This window comes from Pinus tabuliformis, chromosome 3_1 (assembly GCF_031772625.1).
Source record: "Pinus tabuliformis cultivar Carrire ecotype Pingquan chromosome 3_1, CPIR1, whole genome shotgun sequence".
Lineage (NCBI taxonomy): Eukaryota > Viridiplantae > Streptophyta > Pinopsida > Pinales > Pinaceae > Pinus > Pinus tabuliformis.
The window spans coordinates 351,030,644-351,052,917 of record NC_142301.1 but is presented as its reverse complement, the minus strand read 5'-3'; positions in this window follow the sequence as shown (position 1 = coordinate 351,052,917).

Here is a 22,274-nt window from a genome sequence, read left to right as displayed (position 1 = left end):
CTCTTAGACACCTTAGAACATTAACCATGACCATAATAAAATTACATAAGATTTAGACACATATTTTACGGTCAAAGGGCTGACTCTGTGGAAGTGTAGTGCTAATGCTGCGCTACTTCCGTCTCCAGCAGAAACGTAGCACAAAAGCACAATGACTTGATGGTTTGACTTGTTATGACCACTTTTTGAGCCTATGAATGAGTCATGCATATAGAAAATAACTTGGACATCATTAAATTCCCCTTGAGAAACCTCCTATCATTTTCCAAACCTTCCATCTTTCAAAAACTCCACATAAAATAAAAGTGCAATGCCTGTGTGAAAACACAACGAAATTTTTCCTTCACAATCTTGAATAGTGTTGAGGTCTCTGAATAAAATAAAAAACTTGTTGATGATGCTGACAATCTTGAAAGCCTTTTTCAAGTTTCCACTCGCCAAAAAAATTCCAAAACTTCACATCTCTACAAACCCTAATGCTTTGTAAAAAATGCACCATTGTTGTGTGATCTTCTCCCTTTGGAAAAAGTTTCATAAGATTAAAACATATGACTGATTGTGCTCCCAAAAGACTTACTATGGAATATAAAACTCTCAAACTCCTTATCCAACATCATTCAACTAGTATACTCAGGAAAAAAGACAAAAAACCAAAATTGTTTTGATTACATGTTCAATACTCAGGCTTTGGCTACCTCAACCAACAAATCAAGATTTCATTTGTCCTTCTCTTGTATTTCATGTAACTATTGTTTAGCAACCCTTACATTGTTGGCTTATTGGGGCCTCACCCGGGTTCGGAAGTGTTTAGCCAAACAAATCCAGCACTACCGGCCCTTTCGGCAACAATCCGTGTAGCGTGGACTGAAGTCTCACCCAAGCTAGTATGGGAGGGTGTTGGAATCAGGTTTCCACACCCTAAGGATGTCTTGATGAGGTCTGGAGGGGTTGCGAACCGATCTGCACACTCACGCTGCTCTGCGTAGCTGTCTGGGCTTCACGTAGCTCTTGGACAGGGCACTTCCTAGATTCCTTATTATTATTGGGGTTATTATAGATTTGATCTAATTCTTGGGGTCTTAATCAAGCATTCAATAGTCATCACTAGCGCGCACAACCATAAATCTTAAAGATATGCATAAAATCATAACATAAGAACAAACATTCAGATCTGCGACCAGATGCACAAGAATTCAGAAACACTTATCTTATATTAATTTTCTGTTTAGTACAATCCAATTCCGCCCTGCGCACATAGCTGTGGACTCTACCAGGCCTCTGCGCACATAGCTGCAGATCCTACTCTAACTACTACCAACCATGACTCGGACTTACAGACTTAGAGCAATCTCACCTTTACAAACCCATAATACCTTAGATCTCCACCATAAGCTGCCTTCTACCCTTAGAGCCTCGCTCTATTTATACATTCCCATGGTCCGTGGACCATGGGTAGGCTGAAATATTCTATATTATCTTTACATTATTTTCAGGTGGACAACCCATTGACTTGACTCTTTACAATTCGTGCTCCGCACACTTCGCGAAACCTTTACCATACTATTACCCAAAATTGTGGGCTTTAATCCCCAAAACTGTTATGCGGGGGATCCGCTGCCCAACAGGCCTCCAACACAATCATCATGACTCGTCCCGTGTCACTCGGCTAGTGCGATGATCTTCACTTGGAGTCCCTCCAGCAGACTTCTCGCTGCGCTGACATCTGCCACACATTCTTCCACTGTCCACTGTATCAATTGTGCGCGGCGTTCTGATGCATTTTCAGAGGCACCTTCTTGCCTTAGTGCATATGTGTCCTATAGCTGGGTCAGCTTCCCCTTGATCGTAGTGGTGATCGTGAACACTTCCTCTAGCCAAGGCTAGATGTGTGCTTTGAGCCCGGCTTCTCACTGGCGTGCGGCATCTACCTACTCCTTCAGAGCCTGGGCTTCCCTCATCTTGGCCAAGCACTGAGTGAGGGTGACCGTTTGTGCAATCCCCCGGACGTTGTCATAAGCTTGCTGTAACTCCCATGCTTTTGTCTCTACCTATTGCAGTGTTGGGTCTTCTTGTAGTGATGTGAGCGTAAGAAGAGACTGATCCAACAATGTCGTGCAATCCTGCACACTGCACTCTATCACTTCCAACCCTGCTTGAATTGCGTGACTGCACTGCTCTATGACTTCTGGTGGTGTAGGGGATTGTGCTTTCAGCGTTAGCTCCGTGATCTGCAAGTTCAACTCCAATTAAGCTTTTGTGGCCTCCTTTTGGGCCCTACGGAATCCTGCCGCCATGTGATGAATCTTTTCGGCTACTAGGAGTTCCGCTGGCATAGCCAGCTCGGGTACACTACTATAGACCTCCTCCATGGCCTGTTCCAATCCTTGGTTGTGTACAACCAAGTCGTCGCATTGTAGACTGATCTGCTCCAGATTTCCATTTTGCTCCATTAAGACCTGGAGGGCGCGACCTTCCCTGCTGCAAAGCTCAGCGATTACCCCATCCTGCAGCTGGTATAGGGCTTCTCTAGGAAGGGCGGCCAAATTCAACCCCCAACTCCTCACGTCACCTTTGGCTTTTGCTAGGACGACGCTTGCTGGTAACACTAAAGTGCTCATTGTGTGGGCGTGCACCATCTTCTCAGCTGCAAATGTACCTTTTGCAAGGTTCGACATCATCCCTCCTGGGGGTCGCACCTGTAATGCCTGCAACTGCGCTCTGAGTGCCCCCAACACAGTTTTCTACTCCATCATCAACTCCTCCAGAGCACCCTTATTGACATCACGCACTGGTTCACAGCTGGCAAGAAGATCTCCCTCCAAGGTCTTTGCTGTCTTTGTCTTTTTGCGTGAAGGTGGCTGCTTCTGGACGCGTGGCCTCTTAAGTTGGGTTGATGTTGTGGTCAGGTTCGTGCGTTCCTGTGTCTCCACTTCCCCTTGGATGTCCTACTCCGTGGACATTTCTTGATCCTCCATGATCTCTTCGGCGGGCACGGTGGTGGTTTCTGCTACTGCCTCGGTCGCCTCCTACTGCGTGGCCGCTTTCTGTTCCTGGCGCATCCTTTCCGCCAAGATTGTGATGCGTAGATTGATTTCCTTCTTCCACTGTTGTGCTGCAATATTTTATAATTCGGCCAAGTCCAGGGCGCGCCACTCCAGAGGCCATGCCGCCATTACCTTGAAAATTGCATCGTCCGTTGCAATGAATGGAAGCTTTACCCATGTTCGAGTGGGATCCTTTCACGCTCAGATATACAAATTATGCATATCCGCCTTGAACTCAGCTGTACTTTACAAACTGTTGTATACTGTCGGGGATAACCTTGGTCTGCAGGCGATCCATGTCCATATACTCGCCTCCATAAATATCCAAAACACCTTGATCTCACGAACCCTTGTGACGTCTTTTGTGGCCCAGAGTGAGTTATACCTTACAGATTTAGGTAGGTTCTTCTCAATATTGGGAAACTGGATGACCTTCGGTAGCTCCCCTGCAACCAGTAGGATTTATAGGAGCAACCATGCATAGTGGAAAGTCTTACCCTGCTCCTGGGCTTCCCTACTATTCGTCAAAAATTCATCGTAGATACTTGCTATTACATACCCTCGCTTTCGCTTCTCCAGCTTATATTTAGCCTTCATGGCTTCTGCGAGGCCCACGTCACTACTTGTTCCTACTATGGCTGCAGGATCATTTCCTTTAGTAGGTAGCTGGGAAATCTGGTGTATTAAATTAGCTCTGATGGGAATCGGTTCCTCTAGCCAGAGATACCCATCATGTACTAGACATAGTAGCTGTCGGATAACAAAAATTGTGATGGCTGCATGGTGGTAGTGGGGTATCCACCTCAGATGGAGTAATCCTGCCTTCTCCACACCCCTTAACCACTTTTGCTGCAGTAATTTCTCTGCGGCCAATTAGGGGAACTTCTCGCTCCCTGTGAGGTCCCAGTCTTCGAACTTGATATTCATACCCGACCCAGCGGCAGACCATCAAACCTTATTTCATTCGGAAGAAGTGGGGTTTGGAGAGTACTCTTCGTGGCCTCCAAGTCCTTCGGTATCTTGGCCGTCCCTTTCCACAGGGAGATGTATCGTGGTAGCATTATCACTGAAGGTACTTGGGAAACATTTTCCTCTTCCTCATCCTGTGCTTCAATCTGAGCGATTAGGGCTTGTAAATATTCCTCTTCCTCCTCGGTTTCAGTGGTGATAGCTTTGCCCTTTTCTGCCATTGACAATTTACTGAATCACAGTGATACCCGGACTGGCCCCATAGTCTGCTTGTCTTTCTGGGGTTGCAGTGTGCATGGGGACTTTGGAACCTCTGGGGCAGTGGCCTCCTCAGACTCCTCTTAGGTCAGATGGGTCTCCTCCACGAATCTCACTCTGGTTCTAGCAGCTAACATGGTTTCTATCCTGGATTCGCTCGGGTACTTACTCACGGGTGGCAAGGTAGCTTGGTGCTTGCTGCTCTGTATTGGCTCGAATCTCAAATATCCAAGTGTTGTTTTGAGGCTACCCCAAGGGGTTTTATAGTAATGTTTGAATTTGAATTCGACCATTCCCTCCACTTCTGAGTCATTAATATCTTCTTGGCGGTAGATCTTCCCATATCTAGCTCTGAATTCCTGTCTTAATGGCCCGTCGCCCGCTCCTTTCTACCGTAAGTCAGACTTATTGTCATGAATAGTGACATCAACGGTCACCTCCCAGCCTACCCACGTAGCAGCACAGCCTCTTATCCGCGACTGCGATCCCGGTGACCTACTGGCCCTACGCGGAACCTCCTTTCCATGCAACTCTCCTGCAGACTTGTTTATAGTCCCGCACCTTCTTTCAACTGCTTGGAGCACTGAGACTATGCTTTCCACAGATAGTCAGGTGGTCGCACCCTTGGTGCGAGACTTCAACTTCCTTGCTAGCTCGAGCTATGGGCACCCTTCGCCTACCCTTGTTTGTTATAGACAATTTTGTGCCTTACAGCAACAAGCATGAATTGTCAATAATCCAAGGGATCCAAAGTTCCCTAAACATGATGTTCCTACCCCTAGAGGAACAAGGTCAGCAAACCAGCAGCTCTCAGATTAGTTCTCCACCTAAAAACACTCAAAAACAAGCAATCCTGAAATCAAAGCAGGTGCTCCACTAGGCTTCTGTGCTGAAACACAACTGCTCCATGGTGTACCTGCGTTGCAAAGCAGGTAGAACAAAGCCCACCTGCGTTGGGCGAGTTTGGACATGTGGCACAGTGAGTCATTGCTTTGGAATCTTCCAAAAATGACACTTGGATCAGGTATTTCGCCTTGTGATGAGTCAGAGGCTTTGTTTCTCCAAGTGGAAGCAAGGTTCACCAAGTGGACTCAAGAACTGAAGATCAACTAAAGATTAACTGAAGAGAGAAAGGACACAAGGCAACTACACATCAGTTGCAAGCTGACTCATCCTTTCTCAATTCATCTATATATTGAGCTCTCTCCTATGAGCTCAGGAGGCTGGAATTTTGTGCAAAGTAATGATATGCTGTTGGTTTCATTCTTGAGTTATTGGGTGATTGTTTGAGAGAGGTGAAGAAGAGCAATTCTTTCTGCTGGGAGGTGTTGCTGGGTTGGAGCCTGCAATGGTTGTAATCCTCTCAGAACCTTTATTTCTTCATTAATAAAAGCTATTGAGGTTCTTCTATGTGCTCTTGTTTCAATTATATATTGTGATGATTGCATGTTTGGTTTACACTAATCCATGAACCAGTTATGATTGCATGCCTCTTGTAGTTTCCTTCTTTGTTGTTTTGCAGGATCTCATTGTAGCTAGGCGAGCAGAAGGACAAAGAGCTAGGAGCAAGCGGCCAAAGAGGAGAGTTTGGATTCGACATTAAGCGCAAGGCAACGGTTAGTGCTTCCTCCATTCTCTTTTGCTTTCATAAAGAAGTAAACCTTCAGTAGTTTGTTTTACAGTTGTTGCTAAGGAACTGTCACCCTTAGAGTGGGATAGGGTCATCCGAGTTGGATACTTTTCCCTACAACAAACTGGCGACTCCGCTGGGGATCGTATCCGTTTGATTGTGTTTGTAGTATTTTGCTATTCATTTCCTGAACAAAAGAGTACCAAATCGAAAAGCTTTTGACTATATCAAAAGCGAAGTAGAGGGCAGCTACTCTTGCTCATTTTCTGAGCAAATTCATGATTTGAATAGCTGATCTACAAGGATCCTTGTAAGCTCTTAGTGATAGCTTTGCACCTTCTAGATCATCCCTTTGAGTTTGCTTGACTGATTGCTTCTGATTTGAGCAAAAACCGTGCATTTTTGAGAAAATTATGACACGGAAACTGTGAAAACGCAATTCTCGTTTTCCAAAGCAGGTAGTACACAGGCTACCTGCTTTGCAACGCAGGTCCCGAAGGGACCACCTGTGCTGAGAGCCAGTTTGGCTGTGCAGAGCCTGCGTTGGCCCAAATTTGCTTAGTGCATTTGGGGTTTCCTCCTTTCTCTTGCCTGTTTTCACTTAGTTTTGCTGCTAGGTGTCAGTCTTGTACCTGTTTTGAAACCAATATTACTTGCCATCATTCCGCCTCTGTTATATAACGAAATTGTACTTGTTCTTTGTATTTCTTACTCATTTACAATTTCCCATAACGAAAAGTAAACTAGTCATGCTTTTGGCCTCTTAGATCTGAACCTGTGTTAGGCGATTTGCTGGTCTAAAGAGTTAGCTCGTTTGCTGTCCATAGCTGATTAGTCATTTTACTTTCGTTAGTATGGTTTGATTTCATGTATTTCCAGTGATTAAGCAAGTGAATCTTAAGGTGTCTTTTGATTTTTGGACAAACTTGTTTACTTTCGCTTTAAATCGAAATCAAAGTTATATAACCACTTTCTTTTTGTATCCATCCACATTAAGAAAGGGAAAAGAAAATACATGCATTGTGCATTTTGCATTTGACTGTGTGCTTGACGATTTAGGAAAAATTTGCATTTTAGTGTGTGCTCTATGATCTGTGTGAAAAGATTTGCCTTTCTTTTCCCTCAGTAGTTAAGGTTTTCAAAGTTGAAAGATTGAAAAGTTTGCTTCTCATCTTAGACTGCATTCAGGAATTTGTTATATACATCTCGTGGTGATCCTTAAAGGCAAACTGATAAGCAAGATCAACATTAAAATAAATCCAATTTACATAACAACGCTTTGTAACATAACGCAAACATCTAGAGGTCTAGGTAGAGACGTGTTCCGGCGTCGTTAAACATAGTGACTGTCGATCTCTACGAAGGTGGGTGATTCCTCCTGAGAGTCGGTGGCACTAATACGGACTTGTGCTCCCACGTACCGTCACGTATATATTGGGAGACCCCTATAGGAAATTATCCTTTATCCATAGGAAGCCGTGTCGACCGCCCTACTGATCGCGATGCAGTGAACACAGCATTCACGAAGATCGACCACCCGTACCGTAAAACGTATTCTGTGGTTTCGCGAAAAGTTTGGCACACCCTCTGCCTAGAACTCCAGAGCAGTTTCTTTTGGCCTTTTTCAAACTCTATAACTGAAAAAGTCCATCCGAGCATTTGTCACTTCGGGCTCGTTAAAACATCGAAGGCGACTAGAGTCATCTTTAGCTTTTTCTCGACTCTTAAAACATGAAAAAGAAAGGTTGTGTCTAAAAGCGTCGTTAATAAAATTTATTTTAAGCGGAACATAATCACCTGTTATTCCCACGTTGATCTTTCAGTTGAAAAGTATGGAGCCCACCAACCAAGGAAGCAACCTTGGCAGAAATCCAAATCCCTTCTCCTCTTGGGGAGATGTTGGTGTGCCTCATATGGCCACATTGTCACTTCCAGGATTGACAATTGGCCTACCTGTGTGGCTCTTTTCAACTAATGTAGTCCAGATTGCCACTAATCCTGAGCAGTCGAATCAACAGTCAGACCAATCTAGAGCTACCCACTAGCCTTCCACTTCTTACAATTCTTCCTCTCATCCTTCATCTTCACAAGGTAGAGCCGGAAAAAGTCAGTCTCCCGTGGAGAAGAAGGAAAAGAAAAAGAGAGAAAAGAAGCAGAAAGAGCCTATGGCGAAGGCGACTGGGGGCAAGCAAAAGACAGCTGACAAAAACCCACACACTGCGCCGACCGGGCCTAAATCGCCATGTGTCATTTGCGAAGGGGCCCACTTCCATCGTAATTGTCCTTGTATTCCCCGGATACTAAGGGACTGGTCCCCAAGGTTGCACAATCCGGTAGCATCAACCTCTGGTAGTCATGTTGATTGCAGTCCGTCAACTAGCGAGAGTGAAGGACGAAGAGGGAGACCAAGATCACCCTGTATATTGTGTGAAGGCGAGCATGCCATCCACAAATGTCCATTCTTAGATGAGGCAAAGAGAGTTTTGGAAGATCGTCCGGTTTCGCCGTTACGACTTCCTCCTGGATACCAAAAACTCGCGCCTAATCCCTCGATAGTTGAAAATCCAGCTGACCCGCCCAAGTGGTCGGCTGAAGTGTCGGTCATTGAGAATGAACCTACTGAATCCAGACCAGACGAAAGTCTAAAGGTCGAAACGGCAGTTGACCCGGTTCTTCCTTCAGAGGTTTCATCAACCAATGACTCCGTCATTGAAGACCCATCTTCGAATGACACCCTCACTGAAGAGGATAAGGATGACACCGTCCATATTCTTTTCATCAACACAGACTCTGATGAGCATCAGGGCAATGCGCCCATTCCTTTATCGCAGGAAGGAACATCGTCAGGGTCGTATCCGGCCGTATATTCGGTCCCACCACCAAGCAACCTAGTTGTATCCTTTGATTGGAATCAACTAGGCAGACCCCGGTTACCAGCCAGTATCCCATTCAGAATCATAGTCCAAATCTACAGAATGGTGATGGCTGGTGTTATCACTTAGAACTATAGTTCATGTATATAAGGTTGTCCATAAGTTTCATATAAAGGTTTTCAGTTTTGTGAATAGGTTTATTGGTGTATGTCAATTTGAAATTTGAATTTCAAAAGGTATTGATCTGAATTCGTGTAAGGAAAAAATCATTAGATACCCTCCATCATTGTTAGTTAAAGCATGTCATGTCATTAGTACTTTGCGCAGTTTCGCAGCGCATGTTTGATTGGTCAGTTTAGCTGCAAAATGATGTTTTCGTTTTTTCGCAGCGTTCTGTTTGTCAGCCATTTAGTAGCGCATCTGGTTAAGTTTGAACTGTCCGCGCTACAAAATCGGGGTTTCAGGGTTTTTTGTAGCGCTCTTCCTTTGAATGTCAAATCCGAGAGAGGTGAGTCATAGGTCCGTTCATGTTTGTCAGTTTACGTCCTCTCCAGGTCATGATAAACCATCATTCCGCCATAAGGTCCAGAGTCATGCATTTGAGTGTCAGTTTAAGGGATTTTACAAGGGATGGTTATATCATAATGGGTTTTTCGTAATGTGTAAACATGATTGCTGTATGAGAAGCCCAAGTTCTTATTTAAAGGGATCATTGCAAGCGAGCCTGCACTCCAAAGTCGAGTTTGTTTTCGCGCTACAGCTACCATTAGTTCCCTGTGTGAAAATATTCAAAGCAAGATGGAAAAGAGGGAACATCGATCCGGTAAGTGTGTGAGGACAGAGCCGGAGGGGTTCGATGTTACTCTCAGGGATGAAGGTGTAGCAAGAGCCTTTCGAAATGCTGGTTGCTGGAGGTTTTGCGAAAAATTGAAGGGAGGACATGCAGAGGTAACGAAGGCTTTCGCATTAAATTTTACTGGACTGAATTCAAAGGTGTAAATGTTAGAGTTTCCTGTGTCTCCTGAAGTTATTTCCACTGTCACTGAAATTCCGAGGGGTGGCCAAGAATGGTTCAAAAACTTCAAGTTCGACATGAGTCCCTGTAAAGAGTTTTTGAAGGAACCTTATGTAGATGAAGACCTCACCAAAGCGGTGCCAAGGAGTTATATAAAAGAACATTATGCTATGCTCCTCACATGCATCCAGAAATACCTGACATGCGAGGGTAGGTACAATAAAGTTTACTCCTACCACTTCAAACTTTTGTTACATTTCACAGGTAAGGTTTCAATAGACATACCTTTCTATTTGTTTCAGAAGCATTAGCAAAATGTGTGATAAAATTCAGTTAAAGAAAGATGGTTGTGAAACATCCCTGTTTCATCATGGTCTAGTAAAGTTGCTGGTGTTGGATTGTTTACAAAAGATTGGCAGAGATTGGGATTCATTTGTGTTTATGGCCGGCTTCCCAAGCAAAACAGGCCTCACTCCATTGCCTGTGAGAGAAAGGGAAGAAAGGAGTGAAGAACCCACTTTGGCTGAACTTAGAAGAGAAGTGACAGACCAAAAGAAGCCTAAAACTAAGTTAAGGAAATCAGAGAAGTCTGTGGCAGCTAAAGAGACACCTGAATCATCAGTGAAGAAAACTCCTAAGTCATTATCTAAGGAGACATCTAAAGTATCAGAAAAGGAAACTCCTAAGTTATCATCTAAGGAAACACCTCAGTCATCAAAGCAGAAGATTCAGAAAAAGAAGGATGAAACTAAATCAAGTGAAGTTGAAAAGATTTCAAGGGTGAGAACCAGAGGTCAACTAAACAAAGAGAAAGGTAAGTCAATTACTGTGGAAGAAAGCCCTATTTCAAAAGGTAGTTTAAATGACTTACTTGAAGCCATTGAACTAGAGCAAGATCAGCCAATACAGATTGAACCAATAGAATTTGAGCAAGATCACCCGGTGCAGCCAATGCATATTGACCTCACTCAGTCTTCACCCGAAAGTTCTAAAAAATCAAGGGCTTCTAAAAGGTTGAAATTTGAAGAGCCTAGTAAAGAATATGCTTTTAAGCCACGTAGACCAGTCACAAGAAGGCAAATCAAAGAAGTGGAGAAAGCACAGAAAGAGAAGGCACCTTTAGAAGTGCCTAGGACAGAGGTACTTGAGGTTTTGACCGGAATAGTTCAAGCAGCCAAAAGTAAGAACAAGGGTAATAGGGTTATCATCAGTCAAGGTGGAAATGTTATTGCTATCAAGAAACAAGCTGGAACAACAAAAGAAGAAATACCTCAGATTAAAAATGTTTCTAAGGAAAGGGCAGTAAGATATGCAAATTATAAAAAGGCTGTAATGAAAGGCAGAACAAGTTTGATGAGCCAAACTGACTCAGTCTCTGATGCATATGTGTGGACGGTGCCAGCTCTGAAGCAGGCAAAAATCATGAAACAGATGAATACAAGCTTAAGAGCAGAAAACAAGGTTTTAAAGGAAGAAGTTAGCAGTTTGAAGAAGAAGCTAGGCAAACTAGCTAATTAATCCAAGGGGAAATTTGCCTTCCAAGTTTTGGTAAATTTTGGCTATCATCGTTTTGAAACTTTTTGAAGTCCTTACACCTGTGTAAAATAGCTGAAGAAATCACAGAGTTAAGTCATTATTGCTTTAAGGTTCATATGCTTAGTTTTGATTACCTACAGCAGTTTCGTAGCGCGCTACGAAACTGCTGTAGATGACTGTTTATGTGAAAAATTTGAGATTGATGCTGAGGTCAGCGAATCTTAAAGGGATGACTCGAGGCTAGCATGGAGATTATATAAAGCCATTCAGATGTTTAAAAGGTGACAGGTGTGAGTATTTAAGGAAAAGGTGAAATTTTTGTCTTTTGTTAAAGTCTTCACTTTATATCCGAATTTTTAGGGTTCTGGTAGGGTTACCGAGATTTTGAGTGGTACACCTGTTCAGTTTACAAGGTGGCCAGATCATAAGGTTTCTTCTATCATGCGTGATTATTAAAGGATTAAATGGCTTGAAGCATAATCTTTAATGCATGAAGACTAATGGGAGGCAGAGACCGTGAACATAGGGCACAGATTCTTATTAGTTGATGAATCATCCACATATCAGGCATCCGAAGCTGCTCATTCAGTGAATGTTCTTCCAGCATGGCTTGGCTATTATTGAAGTGATACAGGTGTCAAATCTCAAGAAAGCATCAATGCAGACGAGGAGATAGACTTGAAGTTTCAATGGGAATGGAACCCTCTGTTTTCACAGCGCAATACCTTTGTAATTAATTAGTTTGTTTAGATATGGATAAGATAATTAATGATAGGATTCCGAGCTCCCTTCATACTTGTTGAGGAGTCTCAGGTAGTAGTATTTTGGTTTTGCTATATATAGAAATGACTCTGATGTAAAAAAGGTTGGACATTTTATACAAAAACAGAGTTATTTGGGCCAATGTAAGACTTGTTACAGTAATAGTAAAACAGTGTTGATTTCTTCTCAATATTCTCGATGGATTATTTTGTTCAAATATAATGGTGGTGTTTTATATTATATGTTCTTTTACAGCCTTGTTATAGCACAATCACTCAGAATTCATATCTTATGCTCTGACTTCCTGTGTGTTTGGCAAGCTGTGGTTTTTGTGGAGTATGTTTGAACATTTAATGCAAAGAGCCTTGACTTCCATGAAATGACTATGTTTTTCTTGTTTACTTAGTGTGTGAGACTCCATAGCCCAATGAGGACCAATTTGATATGTATCCAACCAGCTTTTGTTTTCATGAATGAGTGAAGAGTTAGCCATCTGTTGTAGTGAAGGATTTTTATCAAAAGTCTATGAGAGAGCCCTCTTTGACCAAAGAGGCTAATCTTTGGTCTAAAGTAAGGTTGAAAGAGTTACATGAAATCTTGCTTGGTTGCAGCCCTTAGTAGTGATTTTGTGATAACATTTTGGTGCGTCTCCCGGGAGCCTAAGATTGAATTTCTGAAGGTAGCAGGAGTTCAAATGATTTTCGAGGCTGCATTCTACCTTGGTGACTCCATTGTTTTTTTTTTTTTTTAAAGTTTAAAGGTGGCTTCGAGAGGAAGATACACAAGGAGTAACCCTGATCCAAACCCACCTAGTCCTGTGGAAAATCCTAATATCATCTCAAGGAGTAAACAAAGATTCTCTGATATACCAGGTACTTCAAGTATTTCAAAGTCATTATTTCCTGAGTTCTCTAGAAGTCCTGAGAATAAACTTGTTGATGATAAAGTTCAAGAGGTTATATTAAGGTCTGAAAATGAAGAAGAATTAATTGGTATTATTTTGGATCTACAAAAGAGAGGTATTGATACTTCTTCTTTAGTTTCACAAAAAGATAAAGAGGAGTTTTGGGAAATTGTTTCTTCCGAGCTATTATTAGAGAAAGAAGATTTAAAACAGCTCAAGGAGCTTGACCCTTTTGAAATTTTGCTTAACTCAAAGATTGGTTTACCTCTCCCAAATTGGAGTTCTTTTGTTACTGGTTTACAAAGCCCCAATAGCCCTTTCCGTACTCATACTTTGTCTTCTGCCTCTGCTAGTCCAAATAGCCCTCAGACAACATCTCATACTAGTTCTGGTCCTTCTGGTCATAGCATACCTATTGTCACTGTTCCTCCTTTCATTATGGCCGTACCTGCTAGGTATGCTCCTCTAGCTCTCCCTGCTGTTCTGCATGATCTACCTAATAAATATGCTGCTAGGATTCCAACATGGGGAGGAGATGAAGACATTACAGCTGAAGAGCATGTGGATAGATTTAATGACTTTATTGATAGGTATGAAGTGGATGATGAAGGTGTCAAACTGAGATTGTTTGCTCAGTCTTTCATTGGGGAGGTCAGGAAATGGTTTAAAGCCTTGGGAGCTGGTAGCATTCACAGTTGGGCTGAGTTTGAAGATAGTTTTCTGAGGAAGTGGGGAAATAGAACTAATCCTGTTCAGGCCCTCACTGAATACAATAATTTAAGAAGAGCTCCAGATGAGACTATTCAAAAATTTTCTAAGAGGTTTAATAAAATTTATAATTCCATTCCAGCTCACTTGAAACCTCCTGGAGCTTTGGCACAGTTAAGATATGCTGAGTCCTTTGATTCTGATTTTTCTCTCTTACTCAGAGAAAGAGAGTCTGCTACACTGGCTGACATGCAAAATGATGCTATCAAAGTGGAGGTGAATATACTTGTTGCTAAAAAGTCCAAGATGGCTAAGACTAAGATAAAGGAAGAGGAGAGGCCTTCTACCTCTGCTCAAGAAGATAAATTTGAAACCATGATGAAGACTATGGAGAAATTGATGGACCAATTAGCACTTGGGAATACTGCTGCTCCTCAAGCACAACAAGAACCTCGGTTTAGAAACCCTCAGTTTAGAAGGCCTCAAAATCAGCAAAGGCCAAGGGAAAATAGAAATCAGCAAGCTGATCCTCCTGTAAGACCTCCGTTTCAGCAAAATATGGTAGATGGAGAGGAAGAACCTGAGGAACCTGAGGAATCTATTCATTGTCTTGGTGAAGAAGATTCAGAGATCTTTCTAACAAAGGAGGAACATGATGAGTCCAGCCAACTAAAAGCCGAGGAAGAACCCTCAGATTTCTTAAAGGGTTATCAGCATGCCATATTTGAAATCCAAAAGCAATACAACCTCAGAAATAGAGATGTCCCCATTACAGCAAATAAGGCTCAGCCCAAGAAGAATGTTTCAAAAGCAGTGGAAGACAAAAAAGAAAAGCCAAAACAAGCTGATGAAAAAAGTGATTCTCCTCTTGAGAAAAAGGATAATCAAACCCCTGCTTTTCCTAAGGAAATTGAAAGGTCTACTCCTGTGTTCAATATAGAAAATGAGATTGCTAAAATTAAAATATCAGTCCCATTTAATGAAATCTTGAAAGTGAACAAGTATAGAAGTAAGATTGTGGAAATGCTTAATTCTCCACCAGGAGGAGCTGATATTTTAAATTTGCAAGAAGACAATCCTATCATTTGTTTAGGTCCAAGACTTGAAGATGAGCAAAATGATGAGTTTCCTCCTTTTTATATAAGCATCAATATACATGAGATGACTCTTCATAATGCCATGTTGGATTCAGGGGCATCTCATAACCTTATGCCTAAAGTTATTATGGAAAGGTTAGGATTAGAAGTGACCAGGCCTTATAAAGACTTATTTTCTTTTGATTCAAAGAGGGTTCATTGTATTGGGTTGATAAAGGATGTGGTTGTGGCACTCACACAAATCCCAGCTAAAACCACTGTCATGGATATTGTTGTGGCAGATGTTCCACCTAAATTTGGAATATTACTCTCAAGGTCATGGGCAGCTAAAATTAAAGGTACCATGCAGATGGATTTGACTTATGCTACTATTCCAGTATTTGGAGAGCAGAGAAGGTTATACCGTGAGACAAGGATGGCATATATGGTGAGCAGCAAGGACAAACCACAGAATTTTCCCATTTATTCTTGTGACACAGGCCTTGGATCAGCTATTCTATTTAATGAATCAGTGGGAGAAGAATCACAGAAAGAAAAAGCAGAAAATCAGTGTGAAGAGTTGCAGCAAAGTGATGAAGAAGATATGTCTGGTTGCTGGTCTTTGTACTTTGATGGAGCAGCAGGGAAAGAAGGTGCTGGGGCTGGAATTTGGATCATGAGTCCAGCTGAGGAAAGTAAGTTTTTGTCATATAAACTCAATTTTGATTGTACAAATAACATGGCGGAGTATGAGTCCTTGGTTTTAGGCTTAGAAAATTTGATTGAGTTTAAGGCAAAGAACATTGTTGTTTATGGAGATTCTGAGCTAGTCATAAAGCAAGTTCAAGGTGCTTATCAAACAAAAGATGCAAGAATGAGAGCTTATAGGAACTTGGTGTTGGAATTGTTGGAGAAATTTCAGTCATATACTTTCAATATCAAAACCAGAGATCAGAATTCCATGGCAGATTCTCTTGCTGTAGCAGCTAGTCTTTTTGTCATTCCCAAACATGCTTCTGATAGCTATGAGGTGAAAGTACGCCATAGGCCAGTTATCCCAAATAATATACTAAATTGGCAAGTCTTTGAAGATGACCAGCAGGTGAAAAGTTTCCTAGAGTTGAAAGGAGAATTTGAACATTGTCAAATTGATCAGCAAAACATGTTAGTGGAAACAAAAGAAAAGTCTGAAGTGTTACAGCTGCAAAATAATCTGATTCCTAAAGGTCTGATTCCACTTGAGAAACTCTTTGATCAGAATGATGTGTTTAAAGCACCAAGGTTGCAAGCAAATGAAGAGGAAATAGAGAACTGCAATCTAGGTGATTTAGTAGCGCCTAAATTGGTCAAAATTTCAAAATTTTTATCAGCTGATCTAAAAGTTAAGTATATTGAGTTAATGAAAAAGTTCATTGATGTTTTTGCATGGAATTATGCTGATCTGAAGCAATATGATTCCTCAATTATACAGCATACAATCCCAATCAAGCCAAATGAGAAACCTTTTAAGCAAAAATTGAGAAGAATTAATCCTCTGCTAATGCCATTGATTGAAAAAGAAGTCAAGAAGCTTTTTGATGCAAAGATTATTGTTCCTATCAGATTTTCAAATTGGCTAGCTAACTTGGTACCAGTTAGGAAAAAGAATGGAGAGATAAGGATTTGCATAGACTTCAGGAATTTGAACAAGGCTTCACTGAAAGACAATTATCCTCTTCCTAAAATGGATCTTATGTTGCAGAATATTGTTGGCTCTCAAAGAATGTCAATGTTAGATGGCTTCTCAGGATACAATCAGATCCTTGTTCATCCAGAGGATCAGGAGAAGACGGCCTTTACTACACCATGGGGCACATTTATGTATGCAAAGATGCCTTTTGGCCTCATGAATGCAGGGGCGACTTTCCAAAGGGCTATGGACATTGCTTTTGCAGAGGAAAAAGATAAATCAGTAGTGTTATATCTTGATGATATCACAGTCTTTTCAAAGAGAGAGGAAGATCATTTAAAGCATCTTGAAAAGATACTATTGAAGTGTAGGAGGTTTGGCATTTCTTTGAACCCAACCAAAAGTATCTTTGCTTTGACTTCTGGTAAATTGCTTGGGCATATCATTTCTCAAGAAGGAATTAGGATTGATCCTAATAGAGTTAGTGCTATTTCAAAGTTGGATTTGCCAAGGAGCAAGAAAGAGGTTCAATCTTTTCTTGGTAAAGTTAATTTTGTTAGAAGGTTCATTCCCAACTTTGCGGAAGTGGTTAAACACATCACAAAAATGCTAAAGAAAGGAGCAGACTTCAAGTGGACAGCTGAGGCAAGGAAGTCATTTAAAGAGATTAAGAAAGCACTCACTCAAGCACCAGTTCTTATCAGCCCTGATTTCACCAAGGAATTTCTAATATTCACATATGCCTCTGAGGATACAATTGCTGGAGTTCTATTGCAAAAAGGAAATCAAGGTACTGAACAGCCTATTTCATTCTTTAGTAAAACATTGGCTAATGCTGAATTAAAGTATAACATTTTAGAGAAGCAGGCATATGCATTGGTAAAGGCAATCAAAGATTTTAGAATCTATGTGTTACATTCTCATATTGTTGCATATGTGCCAAGTGCTGTTATTAAAGACATTTTTACACAAGCAGACCCGGATGGTAAAAGAGGAAAGTGGATAGCCAAATTGTTAGAATATGATATTGAAATTAGGCCAACTAAATTGGTGAAGGGTCAAGGGTTGGCAGAGCTGTTAACTCACTCAAATCTAGACAGCAGTGACATCAATTTCAATGCAGAAATATCAGAAATTTTTGAAGAAGAGGAAGAGTTGGTTCAGATCAATGAAAAATTTCTGATATCTGAATGGTATAAGGATGTGTCATTTGTTTTACAGCACAACAGAGCCCCTGATAACCTTTCCAAGTCTAAAGCTCGTTTCACCAAGCTGAAATCCCTTAGATATTTTGTTTATGAGCAGAATTTATTTTGGAAGGATGCTGGAGGAATTCTATTAAGTTGTCTGATTGAAGAAGAGGCTGATAGGGTGATTGAGGAATTTCATAAGGGAGATTGTGGAGGCCACCATTATTGGAAGGCTACTGCAAATAAAATATTGAGAGCCGGGTATTTTTGGCCCACTATGTTCAAAGACATTTACAAAAAAGTTGCAGCCTGTCATGAATGTCAGTTGTTTGAAGGTAAAAGGAAGCTTATGCCTATGCCATTAGTTCCTATTTATGTAGAAGCACCCTTTCAGCAGTGGGGGCTAGATTTTATAGGTGAGATACATCCCTCTTCATCAGGGCAACATCGGTGGATACTTACAGCCACTGATTATTTTACAAAGTGGATAGAGGCGGTACCAACTAGGCAAGCTAATGATGCAGTCATTATTTCCTTTTTAGAGAACAACATCTTATCAAGGTTTGGATGTCCACTCAAGCTTATCACAGACAATGCTCAGGCTTTTAAGTCTAAGAGAATGATAAATTTTTGCCACCAATACCATATTTCTCTTGGTCACTCAACAGCCTATTATCCACAGGGCAATGGTCTAGCTGAAAGTTCAAACAAAAATCTTGTGAGGATTATCAAAAAACTGTTGCAAGAAAACAAAAAGACTTGGCACTTAAAACTGAAGTATGCATTGTGGGCTGATCGCATTTGCACTAAAAGATCTATTGGAACCTCACCTTATGAACTTGTGTATGGAGCAGAGGCTATTTTTCCAACGTCTCTTGGTGTACCAGTTATGAAGCTAATTCAAGGACTAGAAGAGGAGCCAAATGCCATACAGCGGAGGATTAATCAATTGATAGCATTACAAGAGAAAAGGAATGAAGTGGTTGAAGACTATCAACAAAATCAGAATAGAGTCAAGAGGGCTTTTGACAAGAAGATTAAAGATGTTACCTTTCAGATTGATGACAAGGTTTTGAAGTGGGAAGCCAGGATTGAAGAAAAAGGAAAACATGGCAAATTTGAGAATTTATGGAAGGGGCCATATTTGATTTCTGCTTTCCATGGAAACAAAACTTATATTCTACAAGAAGTTGATGGATCACAGTATGCTGGAGGACCTGTTAATGGCAGGTTCTTAAAGCATTATTATCAGTAAAAAATCTGCCAAGTAGTCCATGATCATTGTAAATAATCGTTTTCTGAATGTTTCATGTTAGAAATAAATGACAAGCTGAACAGGAAGACTTTAGCCCGAGGAGAAGGCCCACAAGGTTTGAAAGGGATGCTTGTCAGCCATATGTGAGTGTAATAAATGGATAAAGGCACTGGTACTACGTGTTCTTAGTGTACTACAGGAGCACACTATCCCTAGTGGAGCCACTGTTATCACTTAGAACTATAGTTCATGTATATAAGGTTGTCCATAAGTTTCATATAAAGGTTTTCAGTTTTGTGAATAGGTTTATTGGTGTATGTCAATTTGAAATTTGAATTTCAAAAGGTATTGATCTGAATTCGTGTAAGGAAAAAATCATTAGATACCCTCCATCATTGTTAGTTAAAGCATGTCATGTCATTAGTATTTTGCGCAGTTTCGCAGCGCATGTTTGATTGGTCAGTTTAGCTGCGAAATGATGTTTTCGTTTTTTCGCAGCGTTCTGTTTGTCAGCCATTTAGTAGCGCATCTGGTTAAGTTTGAACTGTCCGCGCTACGAAATCGGGGTTTCAGGGTTTTTTGTAGCGCTCTTCCTTTGAATGTCAAATCCGAGAGAGGTGAGTCATAGGTCCGTTCATGTTTGTCAGTTTACGTCCTCTCCAGGTCATGATAAACCATCATTCCGCCATAAGGTCCAGAGTCATGCATTTGAGTGTCAGTTTAAGGGATTTTACAAGGGATGGTTATATCATAATGGGTTTTTCGTAATGTGTAAACATGATTGCTGTATGAGAAGCCCAAGTTCTTATTTAAAGGGATCATTGCAAGCGAGCCTGCACTCCAAAGTCGAGTTTGTTTTCGCGCTACAGCTACCATTAGTTCCCTGTGTGAAAATATTCAAAGCAAGATGGAAAAGAGGGAACATCGATCCGGTAAGTGTGTGAGGACAGAGCCAGAGGGGTTAGATGTTACTCTCAGGGATGAAGGTGTAGCAAGAGCCTTTCGAAATGCTGGTTGCTGGAGGTTTTGCGAAAAATTGAAGGGAGGACATGCAGAGGTAACGAAGGCTTTCGCATTAAATTTTACTGGACTGAATTCAAAGGTGTCAATGTTAGAGTTTCCTGTGTCTCCTGAAGTTATTTCCACTGTCACTGAAATTCCGAGGGGTGGCCAAGAATGGTTCAAAAACTTCAAGTTCGACATGAGTCCCTGTAAAGAGTTTTTGAAGGAACCTTATGTAGATGAAGACCTCACCAAAGCGGTGCCAAGGAGTTATATAAAAGAACATTATGCTATGCTCCTCACATGCATCCAGAAATACCTGACATGCGAGGGTAGGTACAATAAAGTTTACTCCTACCACTTCAAACTTTTGTTACATTTCACAGGTAAGGTTTCAATAGACATACCTTTCTATTTGTTCAGAAGCATTAGCAAAATGTGTGATAAAATTCAGTTAAAGAAAGATGGTTGTGAAACATCCCTGTTTCATCATGGTCTAGTAAAGTTGCTGGTGTTGGATAGTTTACAAAAGATTGGCAGAGATTGGGATTCATTTGTGTTTATGGCCGGCTTCCCAAGCAAAACAGGCCTCACTCCATTGCCTGTGAGAGAAAGGGAAGAAAGGAGTGAAGAACCCACTTTGGCTGAACTTAGAAGAGAAGTGACAGACCAAAAGAAGCCTAAAACTAAGTCAAGGAAATCAGAGAAGTCTGTGGCAGCTAAAGAGACACCTGAATCATCAGTGAAGAAAACTCCTAAGTCATTATCTAAGGAGACATCTAAAGTATCAGAAAAGGAAACTCCTAAGTTATCATCTAAGGAAACACCTCAGTCATCAAAGCAGAAGATTCAGAAAAAGAAGGATGAAACTAAATCAAGTGAAGTTGAAAAGATTTCAAGGGTGAGAACCAGAGGTCAACTAAACAAAGAGAAAGGTAAGTCAATTACTGTGGAAGAAAGCCCTATTTCAAAAGGTAGTTTAAATGACTTACTTGAAGCCATTGAACTAGAGCAAGATCAGCCAATACAGATTGAACCAATAGAATTTGAGCAAGATCACCCGGTGCAGCCAATGCATATTGACCTCACTCAGTCTTCACCCGAAAGTTCTAAAAAATCAAGGGCTTCTAAAAGGTTGAAATTTGAAGAGCCTAGTAAAGAATATGCTTTTAAGCCACGTAGACCAGTCACAAGAAGGCAAATCAAAGAAGTGGAGAAAGCGCAGAAAGAGAAGGCACCTTTAGAAGTGCCTAGGACAGAGGTACTTGAGGTTTTGACCGGAATAGTTCAAGCAGCCAAAAGTAAGAACAAGGGTAATAGGGTTATCATCAGTCAAGGTGGAAATGTTATTGCTATCAAGAAACAAGCTGGAACAACAAAAGAAGAAATACCTCAGATTAAAAATGTTTCTAAGGAAAGGGCAGTAAGATATGCAAATTATAAAAAGGCTGTAATGAAAGGCAGAACAAGTTTGATGAGCCAAACTGACTCAGTCTCTGATGCATATGTGTGGACGGTGCCAGCTCTGAAGCAGGCAAAAATCATGAAACAGAAGAATACAAGCTTAAGAGCAGAAAACAAGGTTTTAAAGGAAGAAGTTAGCAGTTTGAAGAGGAAGCTAGGCAAACTAGCTAATTAATCCAAGGGGAAATTTGCCTTCCAAGTTTTGGTAAATTTTGGCTATCATCATTTTGAAACTTTTTGAAGTCCTTACACCTGTGTAAAATAGCTGAAGAAATCACAGAGTTAAGTCATTATTGCTTTAAGGTTCATATGCTTAGTTTTGATTACCTACAGCAGTTTCGTAGCGCACTACGAAACTGCTGTAGATGACTGTTTATGTGAAAAATTTGAGATTGATGCTGAGGTCAGCGAATCTTAAAGGGATGACTCGAGGCTAGCATGGAGATTATATAAAGCCATTCAGATGTTTAAAAGGTGACAGGTGTGAGTATTTAAGGAAAAGGTGAAATTTTTGTCTTTTGTTAAAGTCTTCACTTTATATCCGAATTTTTAGGGTTCTGGTAGGGTTACCGAGATTTTGAGTGGTACACCTGTTCAGTTTACAAGGTGGCCAGATCATAAGGTTTCTTCTATCATGCGTGATTATTAAAGGATTAAATGGCTTGAAGCATAATCTTTAATGCATGAAGACTAATGGGAGGCAGAGACCGTGAACATAGGGCACAGATTCTTATCAGTTGATGAATCATCCACATATCAGGCATCTGAAGCTGCTCATTCAGTGAATGTTCTTCCAGCATGGCTTGGCTATTATTGAAGTGATACAGGTGTCAAATCTCAAGAAAGCATCAATGCACACGAGGAGATAGACTTGAAGTTTCAATGGGAATGGAACCCTCTGTTTTCACAGAGCAATACC